Source organism: Neofelis nebulosa, chromosome 3 (assembly GCF_028018385.1).
Source record: "Neofelis nebulosa isolate mNeoNeb1 chromosome 3, mNeoNeb1.pri, whole genome shotgun sequence".
NCBI classification, from domain to species: Eukaryota; Metazoa; Chordata; class Mammalia; order Carnivora; family Felidae; genus Neofelis; species Neofelis nebulosa.
This window is the reverse complement of record NC_080784.1, coordinates 52999329-53021234: the sequence shown is the minus strand read 5'-3', so window position 1 is coordinate 53021234 and position 21906 is coordinate 52999329. Positions and strand designations below refer to the sequence as shown.

General features: G+C 47.1%; 1 long non-coding RNA gene across 2 annotated transcripts; it reads left to right on the top strand.

The window, feature by feature from the left end:
* Positions 1–202: 202 nt before the first annotated feature.
* On the top strand, positions 203–16946 carry LOC131506817 (uncharacterized). 2 transcript variants are annotated; one of them, XR_009259158.1, is made up of 2 exons: positions 203–1532; positions 16639–16946. It is a non-coding gene; the product is annotated as an uncharacterized LOC131506817 (long non-coding RNA). The 2 variants fall into 2 exon arrangements; XR_009259159.1 differs by lacking the exon at positions 203–1532 and adding an exon at positions 15597–16376.
* The last annotated feature ends 4960 nt before the right edge of the window (positions 16947–21906 follow it).

Sequence of the window (21906 nt, the reverse complement as noted above, 5' to 3'; positions counted from 1 at the left end):
TGGTTTATTTTATTTTATGAATTATGGTGAAGAGATAAAGCCTAATTTGACATGTTGGAAACAATATTGTTATGATTCACTTCGAAAGAAAAGGATAGTTCATAACCTACCTGCAGAATAATTTTTTCCTCAGGATGACTTCACACTTGTAAAGTGGAATGAGGTGATTATCAGGCGCTCTCAAGATAGGACGTAAGTTCTGCCCAATTACTTGCTTCCTTAAGGCTGCTACATTTTTTCCTTCTTCAAAATAATCTAGAAAAATACCTAGTCTTCCCTCTTTCCTATGCATTTATCGATGTGGCATAACAAGACACCACAGCCTCCCCCAAACCCAGTGGAATGTTGTGGAGAAGGCAGAGAAGCACTCAGATTGGTAATTAGAGGATGCAACATCTTGTGAGGTTTAGGATTAAAATCCCAGCCAAGAAGTGCCTGGAAAAAAACGGATGATTACTCAGTCCCCTTGCGGGTCACCATGCCTGGCTCCTCTCCGTGGGGAAGCAGTTGTAACTTGTTCAACTCAAGGGCAGCCTCGTATTCTCCCAGGCTCTCTGGGCCAAGAAGTGGGTTCTGGGAGGGCCCAAATGGGCATATGTTTGTCCTTCAATTCCGATCATAATCTATAGTCATTACTTTAATAGCACTTTATAGCTGTAGGGAGATTTATGGCAGGTTTTATGAGCTAATTCTCATCCACAATCTCAGGTGAGGCCCTGTCACCCATCCACCCCTTTGTGCAGCCCGGGACACTGAGGCCCAGTGGGAGGGGGTGCAGTTTAGCTCACCCCGCTCAGTTAGGGGAGGCTGGGGTTCCAGCACTTCATAGATACCTTTGTTCCTTGGCAGCATTGCCAAATGGTCTCATAGCTAGAGGCTTCATGCCTTTTTTAGCGCTTCACCATGGCATGGAATTACATGTAGTCCAGTTCATGCCTCTCACAGCCCAGGGAAAGAGAGAATGAACAAAGAGGAAGTATGGGGTCAGAGTTAGTTGAGGCCCAAATTCATTGCCATCCAGGCCCAGTCACTGTGGCTGGACGACAGTGGCAGTCTGCAGGGTCATCAGCTGGCTGGAGGACTCCTCGGGCAGTGTCTGCACAGAACATCGGCCCTCAGCATTGCCAAATGGGCATATTTCATTCCAGGACTTACGGTGGGGGGTGGGGGAGTTGTCCCTGCCTCTGGGAGGGCAGGAAACAGGCAGGCGACAGGACTGCTCTTTCACTTTGGCTCAGCTATGAGCGAAACAGTTGTGCCCAGAAGCCAGGAGTACTTTAGAGTTTTAGCTGCTCATTCTGAGAACCCACCTGCCCCCAGTAACAAGAGCACTTTTTCTTTGCCTGATGAGAATTGATGGGTATGCACGGTTGTCCATTTTTTTCCCCCAAAATATAGATGTTACTATTTCACTCTTCCTTAAGATACTTCAGTACCTGCTCATCTCCCATGGCGCCCAGGGTGAGCACAGAAGTGGGGTCATGTGAATGCAATGAGGATCTTGCTTCCGGGCTTCTCACTTATCAGCCCTGGTAATGTATTCACATCCCCTGCCCCCTCGCCTTTCCAACTGTGTGAGCTTCAGGATCCACAACACCTGGCTTGGCCCCATGCGAGTGCCCCTATGGCTAACCTTCTTCCTCTTTCCAGAAGCCTTTCACAGCATCCCCCGCACCCCCCACCATGGTGTACCTGCTGCACGAAAAGCCTATTGTTCTCTGAAATATTTTCCTTTCTGATACTTCTGTGTTTATCCCAGTGGTCTTCCCCAACGGGGGAGACCCTCACTCCCATCACCTGTCTGCTGTCCAAATTCAGCTTACATGTCCCCAGCCCTGCCTGGCAGAGGGGCCAGTCACTGTCCTCATTGAGCAGGCCTTGGTTACAGCACTTAGTGCCTGGCAATGGAATCATCCACCCATATGCATCTTCCCCAGCATGGTAGACACATAGTAGCTGCTCAACAGTAACATGAATGGATAAATGCATAAGCATCTGAGATGTTCCAGTTAATCTCGGTGATAAAGATCTGAAAGCTCCTGGTCCCTAATTTTCCTGCCCATCTTCCTGGACACCAATACACTGGAGTCTTTGTGTGTGTAGTTCTCAAGGCTCTGAGGCTGGATATGATGCATCCATGGCTATTCACTCTTATCTGCTAGAATGTAGCCTGTAGTAAACAGGTTAGGAATGGGCACAAGGGCACCAGAGGGGAATCTCTTCTCCCATCCCATTCTAGAGCACTGAAAAGAGCTGAGGACAGATGGTTTGTCACATTTGTAACTTGCCTACTTTCCTTTTGAAAATTATGCACTTTATTTCATCTCAAGGAAAGGGCTTTGGAAGGAAGGGAGTGGGAGGGAGGGAGAGGAAGAGGAAGGAAGAAAAGAGATCTATGTACCTACCTACCTACCTACCTATCTACCTACCTACTTATCCACCTGTCATCTTTTTAATATATCCATCCAACCATCCATCCATCCACTTATCCACCCACCCCACATACCCATTTATCATCTTTACATCCATCCATCCATCCATCCATCCATCCATCTTTGCCCATCTATCATCTATCTTCTATTGATACTGAAATTCTCAAAAGAGACAGTCTTTGTAGAAAATTTAGAGAAGAAAAGATCATCTATTATCCACAACTTTGAGACATTACTGGTAAATTTTTAGATATGTCTATCCAGTCTTTAAATTGTTTTTGTCTAGTTCTACATGTACATATATCTTTCATAATAGACGTTTTTATTCATTAATATTAAGTAAATATTTTCCTATGATATTAAGCTTAATTTTTCTGCAAAAGCTTGTTTTTTTTCCAGTTGAAAAGTCAATATGGAACATTTTTGAAAAGCAGAAAAATTGATCACTCCATGACTTTGACATAACTATTTCTTGAATATATTCATTTTGGTATACAGAACTCCCCAGTCTTGTATTTATGTGTTCAAAATTGTGCCTCATGTGATCATAGTGTAGATATAGATACCACTAGTATTTGGCTTTATTCTCTCAAAATCCTGTTATAGAATTTTTGCCATATTGATATTTGTCTTGGTATTATTATTTCTGATGATGGCTCAGTACTTCAGAGCATTGATGTAGCTTAATTTATTTGACTGCCTCCTTGCTATTAGATTTTCTATTTTTTTCCATTATAAATAACACTGCAGTGAACATTTACTTGTTCATGTCTTTGACTACATTTCCAGCAGGGTATCACCAGGTAGACAAATGAACAAGTTTATAGCTTTTTCCTTCAAACTGCTTGTTTGTTGGTTTTCTCAAAGAGCCTCAACTGGTAGCGAAGGCACAAAATGACTCCATTCAATTCCCAGAATGAACTGACTCTTTCTTAGCAAGAAGAATTAAAACCCCTGAAGACTACATATGACTGACACTACTTGTCATGGTGGCTTTGTCTTCCTGAGGACCTATTTTGTGCTCACTGCTGGTTTCCATTGGCAAATTGTGAGGGTTCCGTTCCCCAGACACCACAATGGATGGCATGCCCTTCTCTGACTATCAAGTTACGATGTAGGGGAACAGATTATTCTATCAGCAAGGCAGCTGAGTTGGTTCCAGAGTCCTTCAGATCACCATCAGCACTGCTGGCTGCATTCAGAGGGCACTCAGAGTTCTGGACCTGGGGGAAGAGTCTGATCTTACCCCATCACTGGATTTTGAGACTTGAGTAAATCCCTGGACCTGTTCTCTTGTCTAAGGAGCTGGTGAATTTGTAGGCACTTGAGAAATTGTAAACTTTATATGCATGTACAGGATACCTATTATCTATTTTATTTTTTTATTATTATTTTTAATGTTTATTTATTTCTGAGACAGAGAGAGACAGAGCATGAGTGGGGGAGGGGCAGAAAGAGAAGGAGACACAGAATCCCAAGCAGGCTCCAGGCTCTGAGCTGTCAGCACAGAGCCCTACGCGGGGCTCGAACTCACGGACCGCGAGATCGTGACCTGAGCTGAAGTTGAACACTTAACTGACTGAAACACCCAGGTGCCCCTATTTTAGATTTCTTTAAACAATTCAGATTTTTTTTTTAGGCTGGTACTAGTTTGAAAACTCTGGATCCATGTGATTGTCATACTGGGGTTTGCTTGTGTGGGAGAAATAAGGGGAAAGGACCCCCATAATATGCCTAGGAGGATCACAGATGACTCACTTAGTTTCCTTGTCTGGACACTCTTGGCGGAGAGCTTCCATTTGATCTGAGAGTCCTCTAGAAAAAGGCATCTTTCTCTCTGGAAGCTAGTCTAACAGCATCTACCATCAGAAAGTTCTTTCTCCTACCTCACCTAAATCCTTCTTGCTGCAGTCCAAGTCTGTGTGGGCTTGGCGTCACCTGTGGAGAGGGACACATTTGTCCCTGTCTTGCCCAGCTAGTCCTCATCCTGCAGGCTGGTGGCCACACTCTTTCACTTGTTGTGGGGTTGTATCTGAGGCCTGGGTAGGGTGTGGTTTCCTCCAGGTCCTCTCTGAGGTCTGCATTCCCCTTAATCAGAGAGTGAATGTTGTAGGGATGTGGGAGGGGCAGGAGGAGGAAAGTCTCATTGTAGGTTCCTTGTGCGAGAGAGGTGGGGAATTTCACCAAGGAGTGGGAGTGTGAGCTCTGGGCACTTGATGAATGTTCCGCATGCAGGCATAGGGGGTGGGCAATTCTCAGAGGGTCACACAGCTGGGTTGAACGGTGGGTTCCCTGGCCCTGCTCACCATCTTTCCACTGGTCACTCATCTCCCATTACTCTGAGGAGCTGCTCAGTGGGACAGTGGGTGGAACCTTAAAATAACAAATATGGAGGTGCCGGGGTGGCCCGGTTGGGTTCAGCCTCCAGCTCTTGATTTCGGCTCAGGTCATGATCTCATGGTTTGTGGAATTGAGCCGTGTGTTGGGCTCCATGGTGATAGTGCAGAGTCTGCTTGGGATTCTCCTTCTCTCTCTACCCCTCCCCTGCTTGCTCTCTCTCTCTTTCAAAATAAATGAACTTTAAAAACAACAACAACGTTCCACTAGATTCTGGAAAAACCACTGGATTCTGATGAATGAAGTGTTTGCAAGCTCCAGAGGCCTCAGGGTGCTGGCTGTTAGGTCTTAGAGGCTCTGAGGACAAAATCTAAAGGTGGGGCTGTGACTTCCATGGGTAATAGGTCATGTGAAGAGGTCAAGTGGCCACAGATGTCAACCTACTCCAGCCCGTGTCTCTCCAAGCTGACTAGTTCTTAGCATGTCAGAGAATCCGGAGAGCTGCATAGATGGCTCTTCCCTTCCTACCTGACAAGTCCGAGAATGTGCTTTTTCTTCATTCCCTTCCCTGAAAAGCAGAAGCACCACCCCCACATCCCAGGGTGCCATGAAGGTCAGGGAAAGTGTGCAGCCTTAAAATCTGCAACACAGAGTGTGATCAGCTGATTTGTCCTCATGATGGCCATCGGTCCATCCAGGTACCCTCATATAAACAGAATAGTTCTGTTTTACTGGAAAGAACATGAGGCTTGGAATTAGGAGACTGTTGCCCCAATTCTGTGACCTTCAAAAAAAAATCACTGGAGGTCAGAGCTGGAGGGAATCATTGTTATCATGTTGTCAACCCCCAGGTTTGATTAGAAAAGAAGCCCAGAGAGGTTAGGGGACTGGCCTGAGAGCAAAAGCTGGTGCAGGGCTGTGGAAGGGAGAGCTGTAAGGGGGGGGGGTTCAAAACCCTTCACGACTGAGGTGGTCAGTCTTCCTTAGACAAGCAGGGTGGCTGGGATGAGGCTGTTGAGAGGCTACCCCCATGGCTCTCTCTGATGGATCAGGGGTTTTGGCAGTGGTCAGGGGCTAGTGGCCTAGGTGAAGGGATGCAGGGTAATGGGAAAAAGTGGCCGTGGGAATGAGGATGCCTTTAGGAGACCTCCGAAGAAGTTTCTTCTTGTGCTTCCTGAAACCCAGCAGGTCTTGATGGGTGCTGGCCCAGGAGAGGAAGGCTGGGAAAAAGCTTCCCACAGGACAGAATTCTGGTGCACTCTGATGGGAGGTAGGCACATGGCTTTAGGGTTACCAGACACTTCAGGGAACATGTGGTGGCTTCCGAGGGCCAGGTGCTGGCCCAGAGGGGCCCAATGAGCCTACCCAGATATCTCTTGGAGACATTGGAAACCTGCGCTGCGTTTCTGCCATCCCTGCCTTCCCTACCCTGTGTCCAGGTTGTAGGGACCCCGAGAGGCAGCAGGGAGGTCAGGGGCAGCAGACGGGCTGGAAGCCAAGGTGCCTGGGCAGAGCTCTGAGGGCAGCAGAACACAACACTCAACGCTACCTCTCCAGTGGGCTGGAAGATGAAGAGGAGAGCAAAGGCGTGTAGGAGGGGCCTTGAGAGGGCAGAGGAGTAGCCGGCTGCTGAGTGTTTTCCTGCCCATGGGAGCTGCTGAGACCAGGAGGAGAAGGAGGATGTGGCCGGAGCCCAGTGTTTCCTGCCTGATAAGCCAGCCCCTCCCTGGGAGCCCTGGCTGGCCCTACCTTCTTGCCCAGAGCCCTGCCCAGGGAGGGACTGGCTGAGGAGGAAAATCACTTCTCCAGATTAGCTTGCCCAGGCTGAGCCTTCCTCCCCCGCCCCTATCCCTGCAGCAGCCACAGGAAATGAGGCTGGGGCCCAGCAACCCAGAGGTCCCCACCTTCAGAGTACTCAGGCTCCAGGCTCAGGGACTCCGGTCTGTCTTGGGGCCCTACCGTCCAAGTCCCCCAAGAACGGAAGCCTTCTTGCTCCAAAGTCAACCATTTCCAAGGGGGGCAAAGCTTTCATGTGTTTGTCAGATCTCATGCCTGGAGTTTGGGCCTAGAAAACTGGTCAGTTTATTCACAGTCAGTCCACACACCAGCCCCCTCCCACCCAGCCAGCTGTCCAAGGGCAGAGTGCAGAAGGCTTGGGAGGCAAGATGTTGGGCTGATCTCTGAGACCAGCCCCTGCCCTGCTCTGCGCTGACAGGCTGTGTGGCTGGGGTGAGTCTCTGACCCTTTCTAAGCATTGCTCCCCACCTGTAACCAGGAGAGGAGAGTCACATAGAAGTGAAATGCCTCCCTTCCTCCCAGCATTCATGATTGAGGACTGGATCTGGGGTACTTCCGGAGCAGCAGGAATGGTGGTCATCCCTGAGAATGTTTGGGCACCCTGAGGGCAGTCCATCCCTACCGAGGTGGGGAGGAAGCCAAGGGAGAACACCCACTCTTCACTGACTTCCTGGCTGATCCCACTTCGTGTTCCCCTCTCTTTTGCCCGTAAAGAGCATCTTCTTCTGGTTTCCTACCCACCATCTTGTCCTCCCAGGGCTAGACTCCTCCCTGGGAGCCAGTGTGCCTTGACTCCAGGTTGGGGGCAAGGGTTGTGTGTAGGATCCCAAGATCCCAAGATGAGGGAGAGATGCTTCTCAGAGAACATCGTTTCAAAAGGAGGACAGAGTCCCAGGCCGGGGCACTGCTCAGAGACACGGTCACAGACACAAGGCCCACCAGGACCTCAGAACACCAGCAGCAGCTGAGCCCCCACCACGAGGGGCTGTAAGCTTATGGCCCAGGCATTCCTTCCTCACAGTCTGGACCCCAGACCAGCTTCCCAACCCACTCCCTGGCCCCTGCCTTCATTGGGAAGCTGAGTTTTGGTAACTAAAGTGTACAAAGGGAGTATTTAATGCCCAGTGCAGATAAACATGTACTTGCTTGGGGGAAAACATTCACACAGGTGTGGACAGATATCTGAGTATGCACACTCATGTGGAAGACCAGGCAGCCCCTCTACCTTCACATTTGGGGGTGTTTTGCCATTTATAAAGCATTTTTGGGACACCTGGGTGGCTCAGTTGCTTAAGTGCCTGAGTCTTAATTTTGGCTCAGGTCATGATCTCACAGTTCATGTGATCGAGCCCCTCATCAAGCTCTGCGCTGACAGCATGGAGCCTGCTTGGGATTCTCTCTCTCCCTCTCTCTCTCTCTGCCTCTCCCCTGCTCACACACATTCTCTCTCAATAAATTAACATTTAAAAAAAATTTTTTAATTAAAATTTTTTTTAATATTTATTTATTTTTGAGAGAGAGAGAGAGACAGAGCATGAGCAGGGGAGGGCAGAGAGAGAAGGAGACACAAAATCCGAAGCAAGCTCCAGGCTCCGAGCTGTCAGCACAGAGCCTGACGTGGGGCCTGAACTCACAAGCTGTAAGATCATGATCTGAGCCGAATTTGGATGCTTAACTGACTGAGCCACCCAGGCGCCCCAGTAAACATTGTTTAAAAAAAAGCACTTCCATGTTTGGTATTTCATGTGATCATCACAGCAATCCTGACATAGGAATGATTACGTCCCTTCACAGGTCCTGGAGCTGATGCTCAGATGGGGCAAAGGGGCTGAGTAAGGTCACATCACTGATAAGCAGACAGAGACCCTGCTGAAGGAGCAGGAGACAAATTTGCTCTTTCTTGGTTCCTGCCCAGGAGTGTGGGCTATTTCTCAGCCTGCTCCTGAGGTGAGAATCCACACAACCACAGCTGAGCCTGAGTAACCCAGGTGCAACGCAGGGAGATCAGGAATCCCCTAGGCAGCGAGATCACCAGCATCCTGGTGGAGAGCACAGGGCCACCCAAGCTGCCAGACCTTTGCGGTCCTCTCTGATATGTGGTCTAGTCATGGGATACCTGCAGATGAGAGAAGTGGCTGAAGGCAGGAAGACTGGGGTTTACACCTTTTCATTTTATGCTCTGCAGAGCTGGCCCAGCCATGCACCTGCTGTGTGACCTTGGGTAAATCACTTTCCCTCTCTGGGCTTCCATAAATTCAATTCAACAGTTTTCACAAGCTAGAATACCCTGCTTCTCTGAGCCTGTGAAAGAGAAGCAAAACAAAAAAGGGGGGGGGTAGTTCCCCTCCTTTGTATTCCTGGCCTCAGCCCGGAGTCATCTCTAGGGAGGTGGCAGTGGTAGGGTGTCACCGGGCAGGGGTCACCCTGAGCAGAGCTATGGCTCTGACATCCAGGCCCTGAACACCTCCTACCACGTCATCCAGTCCTGTCTCAGCTGCCTTGGGCTGCTGCCCACCCTCTGTCACCAGGATACCTCATGAGGCCCCCAGATACCTGGTCTGGCCCCATTTCCATGTGTCACCCAGCCTTGGCCCCTCCTCCTTGGAACTTTGCCCCACCTTACCCACATCACCTGATCTTTCTACCTCTCCACACAGGGTGCTGGGCCAGACAGGATGAGGTAAGAAACTTCTGTCATCTGAGCCTAGCCTGGCAGGTCCTCATGTAACCCTGACACTGAGGAGCACCTCCCTGTCAAGTCTGACCTGGTACAAAGGCTACAACTGGTCTCCAGAGGGATGCTAGGATCCCACCATAGTCTGTAGAGACTCCTGGATGCTGTCCCCTCAATCCGACTCTAGGCCCTCACCACAGCCACCCACTGGCTATCCTCCTGAGACTCTCCCCCTTCAATCCAGTTAGAGATTCCATAAGTTAGATAGATCACCCTTTCGCTTAAACTTTAGCCTACAGGGTAAAGCTCAAACTTTTCAGAAGACATTCAGGCCCTACTCTCCTGGCCAGCCCCTTCTGCCCTGACTCACTTCCCATAGCACACCTTATGTTCTGGGCACAGCACATTTCTAAATAGGACTTGTTTCCTCATACCCCAGTGCCTTTGTACAAGCTGCCTCCTCAGGCTGGAATGTCCTTCTCCACATCTTGGCTCTGTGGATTCCTCTTCACATTTAAGGACCCAGCTCAAATGTTCCCCCTCTCAGAAAGCCTTTTCCACCCAGTCCTCACCCCAAGTGAGTTTGCAACCCCATCGTCTGCATATTCCCACAGCCCTCTCACACAGCACCCATGGTGTGATGAGGCAATCTCTCTGTTTTTAAGCCTCTATCCTCCCACTAGTCTGGGAACGTGTTTATCTGGGAAGACATCTTATTTATCTTTGATTCCATGGGACCTATTTCATGTCAGGCACATAGTAGGTGTCCAATCAATATCTTTTGGATGATAGAACAGCTACTCAGGGTTCAGACACTTATGGGTCTGTCCTCTCCTCGGTGTTCTTAGACAAGCTGCTTCATTTCTTTGTGACTCAGTTTTCTTGCCAGTTAGTGCTGGTTTATGTCAAGGGTTTTCAGAATATGGTAATAAAGAGAAGCCATGAGAATATTTCAGGAGATGATCAATGGTGCGGTACAAATTTCTAAGACAGTCACCTTTTGGTGATCCCTGGAAAAATTTAATTCTACACTGGCTCTCTGCCACCTCCTAGCCTGCATTCAGACCCCACCCTTGGCCATGGGTCAGGAATGAAAACTATTTGTAATATTGTCCCCACAAGGGCAGATTAGGAAAAAAATTGGTGCCACATGTGGGAAAATGATATATATACACGTATGTATATATATATATATATGTGTGTGTGCAGAGCTGGCTGCTAATTCTATAGTAAGAAGGATGCTAGATTTGTTTTAGGAGTAAATTTAGCTCTTTGGTAAGTTACCCTCTCCAGGCCTAATGAAAAAACCTTTAATTATTCCCTTTATGAACCATGCTATAGAAGTACATACAGAAAGCTTGGAAATGCATAGATGCAGCAACAGAAAGAGAGAGAGAGAGAGAGAGATCACCCCTATAATCTCCATGCAAAGGACACCTTCTGTTAACATTGCGTTGTATTCCTGTCAGACATTTTTTGTTCTAGGTATATGTGTACACTCACACGAATGTGTTTTTAAACTTTATTTTAGAATAATGGGATTACGTTGCTTTGTAAGCCATTTTAACCAGTGAAAAGGTAACCCAAATATGTTTCTGTATCAACGCGTGCCTCTAAATGGATGATAAACATTCTAGTGTGGGCTCTTGGAGCGTTTCTCTGTTCCCTATGCTATCAGCCCCCCATGAAGGCCCTGTGGTTTGCTGAAGTCCGAGTTGCCCTAAATGAGGACCCATCTCTTCTTTCAGAGAGCAGTTCACCTGCTCGTCACACCTGATGAGCAGAGTATACAATTCTCACTTTTCAGGCTTTCTCAACCTTTAGCAGGACCCCCTTTCCAGAAGTAGAGCCACCCCTAGGACTCCCTCCTGTGCATGTTCCCCAAGAAGTGTGCGGAACTTTCTTTCCAGTGGTGTGTGTTATGAAAACAAATCAGCACCGGTTTCACTTTCTAAGTATGGGTTATATCTTCCCGTTGAATGTCGGTTTTCAAACATCACGTTCCCTCCTCTCCCATATCATCCAGCCCCCTCCCCACTCAGCCAGCTGCCAGTCAGCTCTTGTGGGAAGGGCTTCTCTGGTGCAGGGAGTGTAGGCTCGGATCTGGGCGGTGAGGGACACAGGGATGCCCACTTTCAATGCCACGCCGGTGCCTGGGAGGGAAGTGACTTGTCTGAGGTTTGCTTAGTGAGTCAGCAGCTTGGCCCAGCTGCCCTGAGAGTGCTGGGAATCAGCCCCAGGCCCAGGGCTGTGAGGCCTCAACCTCTGACGTGTGCTGTCTTGCTCAGGGCGGAAACCTCTCTTCCTGGGAAGGAGGGGCAAAGGCCCTGGGGTGCCCCTGAGCCTGGAGATGCCTCCCTCTGCTAGAAACTGCACAGGGTGCTTCTGGGTGGTATTTTCCTGTGTGCGTCTTCTTTGTCCAGCCAGACTGTGACTGTGCAGGACGTGGCCTTCCTGTCTCCTGTACCTTTCCAGGTTGAACTCCTTCCAGCCCATTGCTGCAGGGGAGAGAAAATGTGCACAGAGGGCAGAGACTGGGACCCGGCTCTCAGCTCCTCCACTCACTAGCTGTGAGAGGCAGTGTGAGTCACTTCATTTCCTCGAGCCTCAGTTTCCTCAGCTAGAAGAATGGGGACCCTGCTCCACTCCGCCACAGGGTGGATAGGTGGACTGAAATCTCATGCTGTCATCTAGTGACTCAAAGCAGGCGCTTAACAAATGAGCACTGTTCCTTTTGTCACTGCCCATCTGGGAATCACAGTGGTTCCCCACCCTGGAAACATGGCTCTAAAGTCACAGCCTCATGTTGAGTACCCTTTCCCGTATTCTCCTCCCAATCCTTGTCTGCACCAAGGCTTTGTGAAGGGGTCATGGTGCCCCAGGGAGCACACAATTTATAAAACAAAGAGCTTGCTATGCAGATGCAGCTTCTGGACAGGGTCTCTAGTTCCCCTTCTTGAACTTGGAGTACAGGAGCCCCCCAGCATTCCCACACAGTTTTCTGAGCCCCTGGGATTCCAGCAGCCAGCCTTACCTCAGACACCACTTCCTCCCATCCACCCTTCCTCCCAGCAATGAGCCTTTGCTCAGGCTGCTGCTGTGCCCACTCAGGTGGCCTGCCCATCTTCCCACTCTCTGAACCCTTGCATCCCTGAAGCCTGCCCTCTGGAGCCCTCCTGGGCCTGCATCCTGCCTCTCCTGTGATCGGTCCGCCCCTGCATGCCTATGGGCCTGACGCCTTCCGTCACATATTGCCCTGTGGTGTTTTGGCCTCTCCTCCAGATGGAACCCTCTAGAGGAGAGAGATCAAATCAGTGTGATGGCTGATTTAGGGGAAAGGGTGGACAGTTAAGTTTAGGTCAGGGTTTGAATCTTGGAAAGTTACTTATCAGTTCAGGAGAGAACCATAGGGAAGTTCCTCATCTCCTCGGAACCTGTTTCCTCATCTGTAAGGTGAGGATAATGAGATAAAGTGCCTGGCACTTGGTAGGTACTCAGTATTAAGTTAGAGATGACTTTTGCACTATTTTGGCATCCCCTCTGGTCCTTGCACATTCCAGGGGTTCCTCAGCTGCTCCAGAAATGAGGAAGCAGCAGAATGTGGATGGGTGGCAGCTGGCACCAGTTAGGGGCTGGGGAGGTCGTGATGGGCACAAATGCACAGGGAGACCTGATCAGATCCAATCTGAGCTCCTTCCCCACGTTGGCACCCTCAGCCCTCTCACGGGCTCCCCTCCCTGCTCAGTTTGGAGAGTTTCCAATAGCTGCTCACACAGATTGGAGTGTGGCATGTCCAGGGATAGAGACTGGATAGGGACTCATAGGCAGAGTTTCCTGCACTCTCCCAGCCAGCAGCACAGTGTGGTAGGAAGAGCGGGCCTGGAGAGTTGAGCCTTGGGTTGGTGTTTTCCTTGTCAATGGCCACGATAGTGATCCCTTCCTTTCCCTGGGACTCACTTCTCTCCGCTGTACTGTGAGGTGGCTGAAGTGGCTCCCTTCAGCTCTGACATTCTATGACTCCTAAGTCAAAAAACCCTTCTAGTCCCAAATAAGTTAATGTCAAGGTAATATTATATTCTAAAATTTCAGATAGAGTGACAGTGGCTGTATGGGTGCAAGGAAGATTATTGTTGAGTAATGGTTGACAGCATTAATTAACCGTTTATTTAACCCTCATTTACCTAGTGTTCTGTGCCAATGTGGCAGATCAGATAGGACTAAAAATGCTTTGTCACTCCCTGCTCAATTTTCCTACTCCCTCGATTCTGGGCTGGACCTAACACTGCTCTGGCCAGCGTAATACAATGGAAGTGATGCTCTGTGTGCCCCTTTCATTTTAAGAGGGCTGTCAGCTTCTACTTCCTCCTTCTTGGAGCCCAGCCACCATGTTGCAAGAAAATCCAAGCAGCCACATGGAGAGGCCCATGTGGAGGAGAATCAGGGCTCTGCGTCAACAGTCCCAGCCGAGTTCCCTGTCAGCTGATCATCAACTTACTGGCTATGGAGCTCAAGCATCTTGGGAATGGATCCTACAGCCCCAGTTGAGCTGCCCTAGCCAATGTCACATGGAGTAGAGAAAAGCTGTCCACAGGAACCTTACTCAAGTTGCAAAATCATGATTATTTTTTTGAGCCTCTAAATATGGGGTTAGTTTGTTATGCAGCAATAAAGAACAGAAATGGGCAAAGCTGGTGCTGGTATATGGGGATCCAAAGATGAAGACATGTGTCTCAGCCTATGCAATTTCCCAAAATAGAACCCAAGACAAAGGTTTGCTGGAAGCATATAGTGGTTTGGAAAGTGATCGTAGAGAGCAGGAATGAAGACAAAATAGAGGAACAGGAGGGAAAGCCAATCTAAGGTGTGCTTCTGAGTTGTCCACCATTGTGGGTGACTGATGCTTGATCCCCCTGGGACTTTCTGAGGAGTCCTACAGGTTGTGTCTCAGAATTGTCTGCCTGAGATGGAAGAGAGAGGCATTTAGCCACAGCTCCTACTTCCAACTGGCTGGGTTGTTCCATGGATGTTAAGCCCCCTGTACTTCCAGGATGTGCATGCATGAGTGCTGTGCTGGTTCCTGACGGTGCCCCATGCAGTGACATCAGACAAGTCCCCAGGCAGGAAACAGGAGACATTTGGCATATGCTGGAGATAAGGTGTTGTGAGCACGAAGTGGACAAAATCTGTACGGAAAAGGTTTTTATAGCCCTGGCTCAAATCAGAGATGAGACCATGAGAAGAGGACATAGCTCATAAGAGGTATCCAGGATAACAGGACCTGTGAGGATCTGTCTAGTGTCCCTTCTCAGCACATGGCAGTGGCTACTCCATGAAGCTGTCAGGCTATCTCAATTGCCCCTTGTCAGGCTAGCTCAATTATTCTGGGCTTTGAGTCCCAACCACCAACTATCTCCTGGTTCAGATTTTGAAAGTAAGTGCCTCTAGACAACTAAGATGGTCAAACGGTGTTGTATTGAAGACAGACAGCACTGACTCAAGTTAGTGCTTCTTGCAGAGTCTTGAGCAGCACTGCTCGACTTGCGCCAATAGCTCTATCCTTTTGCTAGAAAAGTTCCAAAATCTTTGTCTACCTGTCTGGCCTAAATCATTCACAAATGCATGAAGGACATTTGGAATCCTCCATAAGAAAACACCCAAGGCTGGTTTACATGAGAGGCTCTGGGCCGATTTGAGCTGTGTTGCTTCCTTTGCTCTGGGGGTCATGGAGGTGGCATTTCCAGGTTCTGCTGGAAGTCTGAAACCCACAGGAAGAACAGTATCCTGGGAAACTCTTTGGGAATGATGGGGACTGGATAACATAGTCTTACTGTATCAGGTTCAGAAAACTATTTCTTTGTTCTCACTCTGGCCGAGGTGCCCTGGAGCCTTGACTGGGAGCCATGTTGCCATGTTCTTAGAGTGTTAGAGCAGGAAGGAGCCTCAGAAAGGATCCAAGGGTTACCTCGCTCCTCATTTCAAACATGTGGGTACTGGGAGTGGCCTCTGGCTTCTCAATCCTTTGAATAGGTTAAAAGGACTTTATAGGAAATGTTAGAAAGCCCTTTGAGTTCTTCAGAGGACATTTTACAAGTACCACTGTGAGGAGGTACAATAAAGCATTTACGGTTGATAGAAGTTTGGATGTAATGCATTTTGTGGTAGACACCCTACTGAATGAGTAGGGGGTGATGACACTGCTGTTGGGGTAGACATTTTCTGAAGAGGGAATAATGGTGAGGTAAATTCTGTCCAGTGTTTCTCAAATCCTCCTTTTGACTTTGTGTGCACAAATTCCAAGAGCAGAGGTTCTGTCCCCTGGACCCTGAATGGTTTTCCAGCATCAAAGAGTGGATGCTGTGGCCTCGTTCCAAGTCCAGAATAAAGAGTGGCTGTCACTCTTACACCACTACACATTTTCGCAGAATAGTATACATGTGTACAGGGACGGTGCCCTTTGAGGCAGCGGATGAGACAAGAGTTCTCATTTAGAGGGTAGAAATTCCGGTTGCTTCTGCTAAGACTTCACCACGTGACCTTGAGCAATCATTCCACCTGTCTATTGGCTCTGTTTCCTCATCTGTCATGGGGAAGCATTCTCTGCCCTGCCTGTCTTACTGACCTCAGTCAGATAAAGGGTGTGTGCACATTGGCTCAAACCACTGACAGGGGAGAGATGCCTCTAGGGTGACTGGATAAAGGAGCAAACTCTCAATCAATCAATCTCTCCTCTTTCTCTTCTGGTTCCCTGTGTATATTGTTTTCCTTCTCTCAGGCTGGAATCACAGCTACTGGCTGCTCTGATCAGAACCCTGCTTGCCCTCTAGAAAAATCCATGAATCACTCACCAAGGCTGGGGGCATGGTGGGTGGGGTGAGAATAGAGCATTTTGATTGGTCCAGCTTGAGTCATGTGTCTATGCATGGCTCAACCATTGTGGCCAAGTGCAATGGAGTACTATGTGTTCATCCTTTGGCCCAGAAGGGGGGCACTGTGTCTAGGAACCTCCATCACAAACACTTGATTGGAGTAGCAGGAGGAAAATAGTTCTTCAAAGAAGGAGTTATTGATTTGGGCAGTCAAAACTGTAAATTCCCACTGAGGTGTGGAGCTACTTTGTAAGCTTACTTGTAAGCCAGGTAAGTGTAAAGTGCCATCAATGTTTCTGTTGTTAGTCCTGTTCTGACTTTCTATGAGGAGGAAGAGGGACCGGGGCCCTGTTCCACTGTGAGTACCTTGGCCAAGGAGGATGGGGACTTAATTGCTTACCCATCACTGAAAATGCTGATGTCATTTGATAAAACCATTCTCCCCTTTAAAACTGAGAGCACAGGATGAATGCTTCTCCTCATGATGCTTCTCTTTTCTACTTCACCCACATAGTCACTTTTTCCTGAACAGGTGGTCTTTGGCAACGCTCAAGTTTATGGGTCTGCAACATGCCCAAATGTGTGAGGTGGAAGAAGACATAACAGAGGTACAATGGCTCCTGGCTCTCAAAGGAGTTACAGACTAGCTGGAAGCACAGCTGGCCAACAAGCAACAACAGTGCAGAAGGATGAATGCTCAAGAGCTGGTGGGGTAGAGGAGCTTGGGATGCCTGGTTTGGGGAGACGAAGGTCTCTGCTTTTGTGGACTTCCCCTCCCTGCTCCCCTGCCATTGCCAGACCATATGGAAAAGCAGTAAAACATGGAGGTGAAGAGGATGAGCTCCGTCTATCCCGCCTGGTGTTGTTTAACCCCTGCTCATCAGCTTACATCATACAATTGTCATGAAATTATAAGATGTTGCTACATAACAGTGCTTACAAGAGTGCCTGACACACAGTATATGTTCAACGCATGTCACCATGTGTTACATTCAATATTTACTTGTTCACTTTCTCTCTCTTTCTGTCTTTCTCTCTCTCTTTGTCTCCCTCCACTAAATTATAACCTTCATGAGGAGGGATTTTTTTTTATTGTTTAGTGTAACAATCTCAGGGCTTGGAAGAGGTGCTAGCACACAGGCACTTACTAAATACCTGTGTATTGCATGTAAGGTGGCTAATAGTATACTTGGCTTGAAATATTTTAGTAACCTCCTCCCAGCCTCTATATCCCTCCAATAATTTTGCTCTCCTGTCTAAATCTTTTAAAGGCTCTTGGGGCTCCTGGGTGGCTCAGTTGGTTAAGTATCTGACCCTTAATTTCAGCTCAGGTCATAATCTCATGATTTGTGCAATTGAGCTGTGTCAGCTCTGTGCTGACAATGCGGAGCCTGCTTTCACTCCTTCTCCTCTCTAAATAAATAAATAAATAAATAAACAAACATTAAAAAAGGATAAAGTCTCACAGATGAACATAGGGGAAGGGAAGGAAAAATAAGATAAAAACACAGAAGGAGGCAAACCATAAGAGAATCTTGATTACAGAGAATAAGCTGAGGTATGCTGGAGGGGAAGTAGGTGGGGGGACGGGTTAAATGGGTGATGGGCATTAAGGAGGGCACTTATTGGGATGAACACTGGGTGTCACATGTAAGAGATGAATCACTGGGTTCTACTCTTGAAGCCATGACAACACTGTATGTTAACTTTAATTCAAAAGAAATAAAGTCCTCTTTCTCCACATCCTTACCAACATCTGTTGTTGCCTGAGTTGTTAATGTTAGCCATTCTGACAGGTGTAAGGTGGTATCTCATTGTGGTTTTGATTTGTATTTCCCTGATGATGAGTGATGTTGAGCATTTTTTCACGTGGCCATCTGGATGTCTTCTTTGGAGAAGTGTCTATTCATGTCTTTTGCCCATTTCTTCACTGGATTATTTGTTTTTTGGGTGTTGAGTTTGATAAGTTCTTTACAGATTTTGGATACTAACCCTTTATCTGATATGTTGTTTGCAAATATCTTCTCCCATTCTGTCGATTGTCTTTTAGTTTTGCTGATTGTTTCCTTCACTGTGCAGAAGCTTTTTATTTTGATGAGGTCCCAGTAGTTCATTTTTGCTTTTGTTTCCCTTGCCTCTGGAGACATGTTGACCCAGCAATTGCACTACTAGATATTTATCCAAGGGATACAGGTGTGCTGTTTCAAAGGGACATATGCACCCCAATGTTTATAGCAGCACTACCAACAATAGCCAAAGTATGGAAAGAGCCCAAGTGTCCATCGATGGATGAATGGATAAAGAAAATGTGGTACACACACACACACACACACACACACAATGGAGTATTACTCAGCAATCAAAAAGAATGAAATCTTGACATTTGCAACTAGGTAGATGGAACTGGCGGGTATTATGCTAAGTGAAATTAGTCAGTCGGAGAAAGACAAATATCATATGACTTCACTCGTATGAGGACTTTAAGAGACAAAACAGATGAACATAAGGGAAGGGAAGTAAAAATAATATAAAAACAGGGAGGGGGACAAAACATAAGAGACTCTTAAATATGGAGAACAAACAGAGGGTTACTGGAGGGGTTCTGGGAGGGGGGAGGGGCTAAATGGGTAAGAGGCACTAAGGAATCTACTTCTGAAATCATTGTTGCACTATATGCTAACTAATTTGGATGTAAATTTAAAAAAATAAAATAAAATAAAATAAAAAAGAAATAAAGTCTTTTCCCACAAGGCAAGAGTTCACACTCTTTCCCTATTCTGTATAATTGGCTTCAGCCTGTGTGGACAGCTTTGTCACTTTCTCTTGCTCCAATCCCTACAACCACTTGGCACAGTCTACTCACTGTCCTAGCTCCTGCTTTCTCTCCTCCAACCTGAGACTTTACATATGCTTTTATTTTCTTTCTGTATAACGTGCCTTCCCCTATTTCCCCCTCAATTAGAATCCTAATTCTCTTTCACAGTCCATTTCACACTGTCTTTCAGTTGAGAGCCTCTCCTTGACCTCTCCTATAGTACTACATTTCTCCCCTTGGTGTGTCTATTTTGGCATTTGTCTTGTTCTTCCTTGTGTTAGCATTGGGGGGGGGGGCGGTATACATCTGCCTCCTGTTTAGACCTGGAGACAGAGCTCATTCAGGGCACTGTGTCTTTTTTGTATCTTCATATGTGTTTGTTGAAGAACCTAATATGTTCTTCATATGTGCTTAATATGTGCTTGTTGAAGAACCTCAAAGTTACCCCAAATCCTGTCACCTCAAAGTTATTGGAGTACTTTACTTGCTATGGCCTACATATTTCACATCCCAGCCCATGAGTATCTTTCTTATTTACTTGCTTATTCATGTTCTGCTTTATAACATGAACTCAGGGGTGCCTGGGTGGCTCACTCAGCTGAGCATCCAACTTTGGCTCAGGTCATGATCTCACTGCTCGTGGGTTCGAGCCCCATGTTGGACTCAGTGCTGACAGCTCAGAGCCTGGAACCTGCTTCAGATTCTGTGTCTCCCTCTCTCTCTGCCCCTCCCCCAGTCACACTCTGTCTCTCTCTCTCAAATATAAATAAACTTAAAAAAAAAAACCACAACAAGAACGTGAACTCAAAGATGGGAACCTTGTCTATCTTGTTTACATATGAGTCCCTAGTGCTTAACAGTGTCTCGTCTGAACAACTGGTCAAGTGATATTTGGGGGATGAATAAGTTCCAACTGGCTCTGACATCAGTGTCTTTGTGGGAGGAGTCTGACTCTGTCCAACTGAATTGCTCATCACTTTCCCACATCCCTCCTTCTCCATCATTTCTGCTTTCTGACTCTCTCAGTGCAGGTCTGACTTCTATATGCCCAGCAGCCAATTCTAGGTACATTTCTGTTCCATAGTTTTTTAACGTGGTGAGAACAGTGCTCTTACCAACACTTATATATTTCAAATGATATCACCTCAAAATCAATTACTTTTGTCTTTCATGTGGAACTTTAAAAAAAACACATTCCCAATAGTATTCACAATATTGAGAGATGTTTCACCTTGAACAGAATGAACTTCTAAAAGCTTTACTTTGTCTGGATTAGATGAAAAAAAGTGAGTTGTTATTGGAATTAACAGATTTTTTTCCTATCGATACATCTGATTACAATAATATAAAACTGGCATCATTTAATCATGTTTACCATTCTTCCCTTGGTGGTGGTTATCAGGTAAACAGCTATCACTTCACTCCTAGCATGTGTGCGAGAAAACTTGGAATTGACAAATGTATTGGCAGCGTTGTCCAGAAAAACACAACCAATCGATGGAAGATTATATATATTTATATAAGAGTTGTATGGTAAGCAGTTGGCTTGCATGGTTATGGAGGCTGGCAAGTCCAAAATCTTCACAGTTGATGTCTCAGGCTGGCAGGCTGCTGTAGAAACAGGAAGAGCTCACAGTCCATTTCAAATGCTTCCAGGCAGGGAGAATTCTCTCTTACTTGGGGAGAAGGCAGCATTTTATTTTATTCAGGCCTTCAACTGATTGGATGAGGCTCACCCACATTAGGGAGAACAATCTATTTAGTCTGCTAATTCAAATATTAGTCTCATTCAAGAATGCTCTGACACACACCAGAGTAACATTTGACCAGGATTTAAACAGTGTTCTTAAAATCACTGATGACCTTGGAGGTAGATGCTGATGCTTCTGGAGCAGATCTGTGTCCTGCTTTTTATGTAGTCAGTGCTATCACCACGGTTCTCTGGGAAGATGGTAAATGCTGATAACCATTTTGTGCATGTTACAGTTTTATCGTTAACTTTATTGAAAAAAGATATTTACATTTCCATTACTCATGCAGTTTCTTTTTTGTTGAACTTATTGCTACTGAAGGTTTATTGTAAAATGAAAACGCCATAGCAAACACTAAAATAAATAGTTCTAGATTTATACTGCACAGAATGTGGAAAAGTTGCCGCAGCAAGGCTGCTCCCATTACTGTCTATGGGCCCTTGAGCAAGACCACTGCCTTCTAGCTTCTGCACATCATACCCCTCACCCTGACTTTCCCCACTGACCCGGGGGGCCTGGTGGCCTGTGGTTTCCTGCACCTTGCAGGGCACGGCACAACTGGCAAGAACAGAAACACTGAGTCTGTATCTTAGCACCACTCCAGAGGGGGAATTACTCTCCTTGGTGGCTTGTGTCTATGTGCATTTCAACGTCTAGAGGAGAGCTGCACGCAGTGTCCCTGAGATGGCTGCACTAAGTCAGGAAAGGATTGGGAAGGAGAGGCAGGTCAGCCCTCATTGTCTTCCAGATGTATCCTGGAGTTGAAGTGAGAACTCACTCACTGCACATGTGACTCCCACTCCAAGAGATGCAATTGTGGCAGAAGCCAGAAGTACAAGTGAAAGGGCACCAATCTTATCTTGGCTTCTTTTAAAGCAATTATTTTTTTTTACAATGTTTTTATTTTGTTTTTGAGAGAGAGAGAGAGAGAGAGAGAGAGAGAGAAAGCAGGAGAGGGGCAGAGAGAGACACACACAGAATCCAAAGCAGGCTCCAGGCTCTGAGCTGTCAGCACAGAGCACAATGTGGGGCTCAAACCCACAAACTGCAGGGGCATGACCTGAGCTGAATTCAGATGCTTAACCGACTGAGCTACCCATGTGCCCCTTAAAGCAATTCTTAAGAAGAGTCCATTACACAATGACAAACTAGGGGCAGGGCACTAGGACAATATGGGTCAACAGTCACCATCCATGACAGAGCATTTGGTCACCCTACCTATAGGTGCTTTATC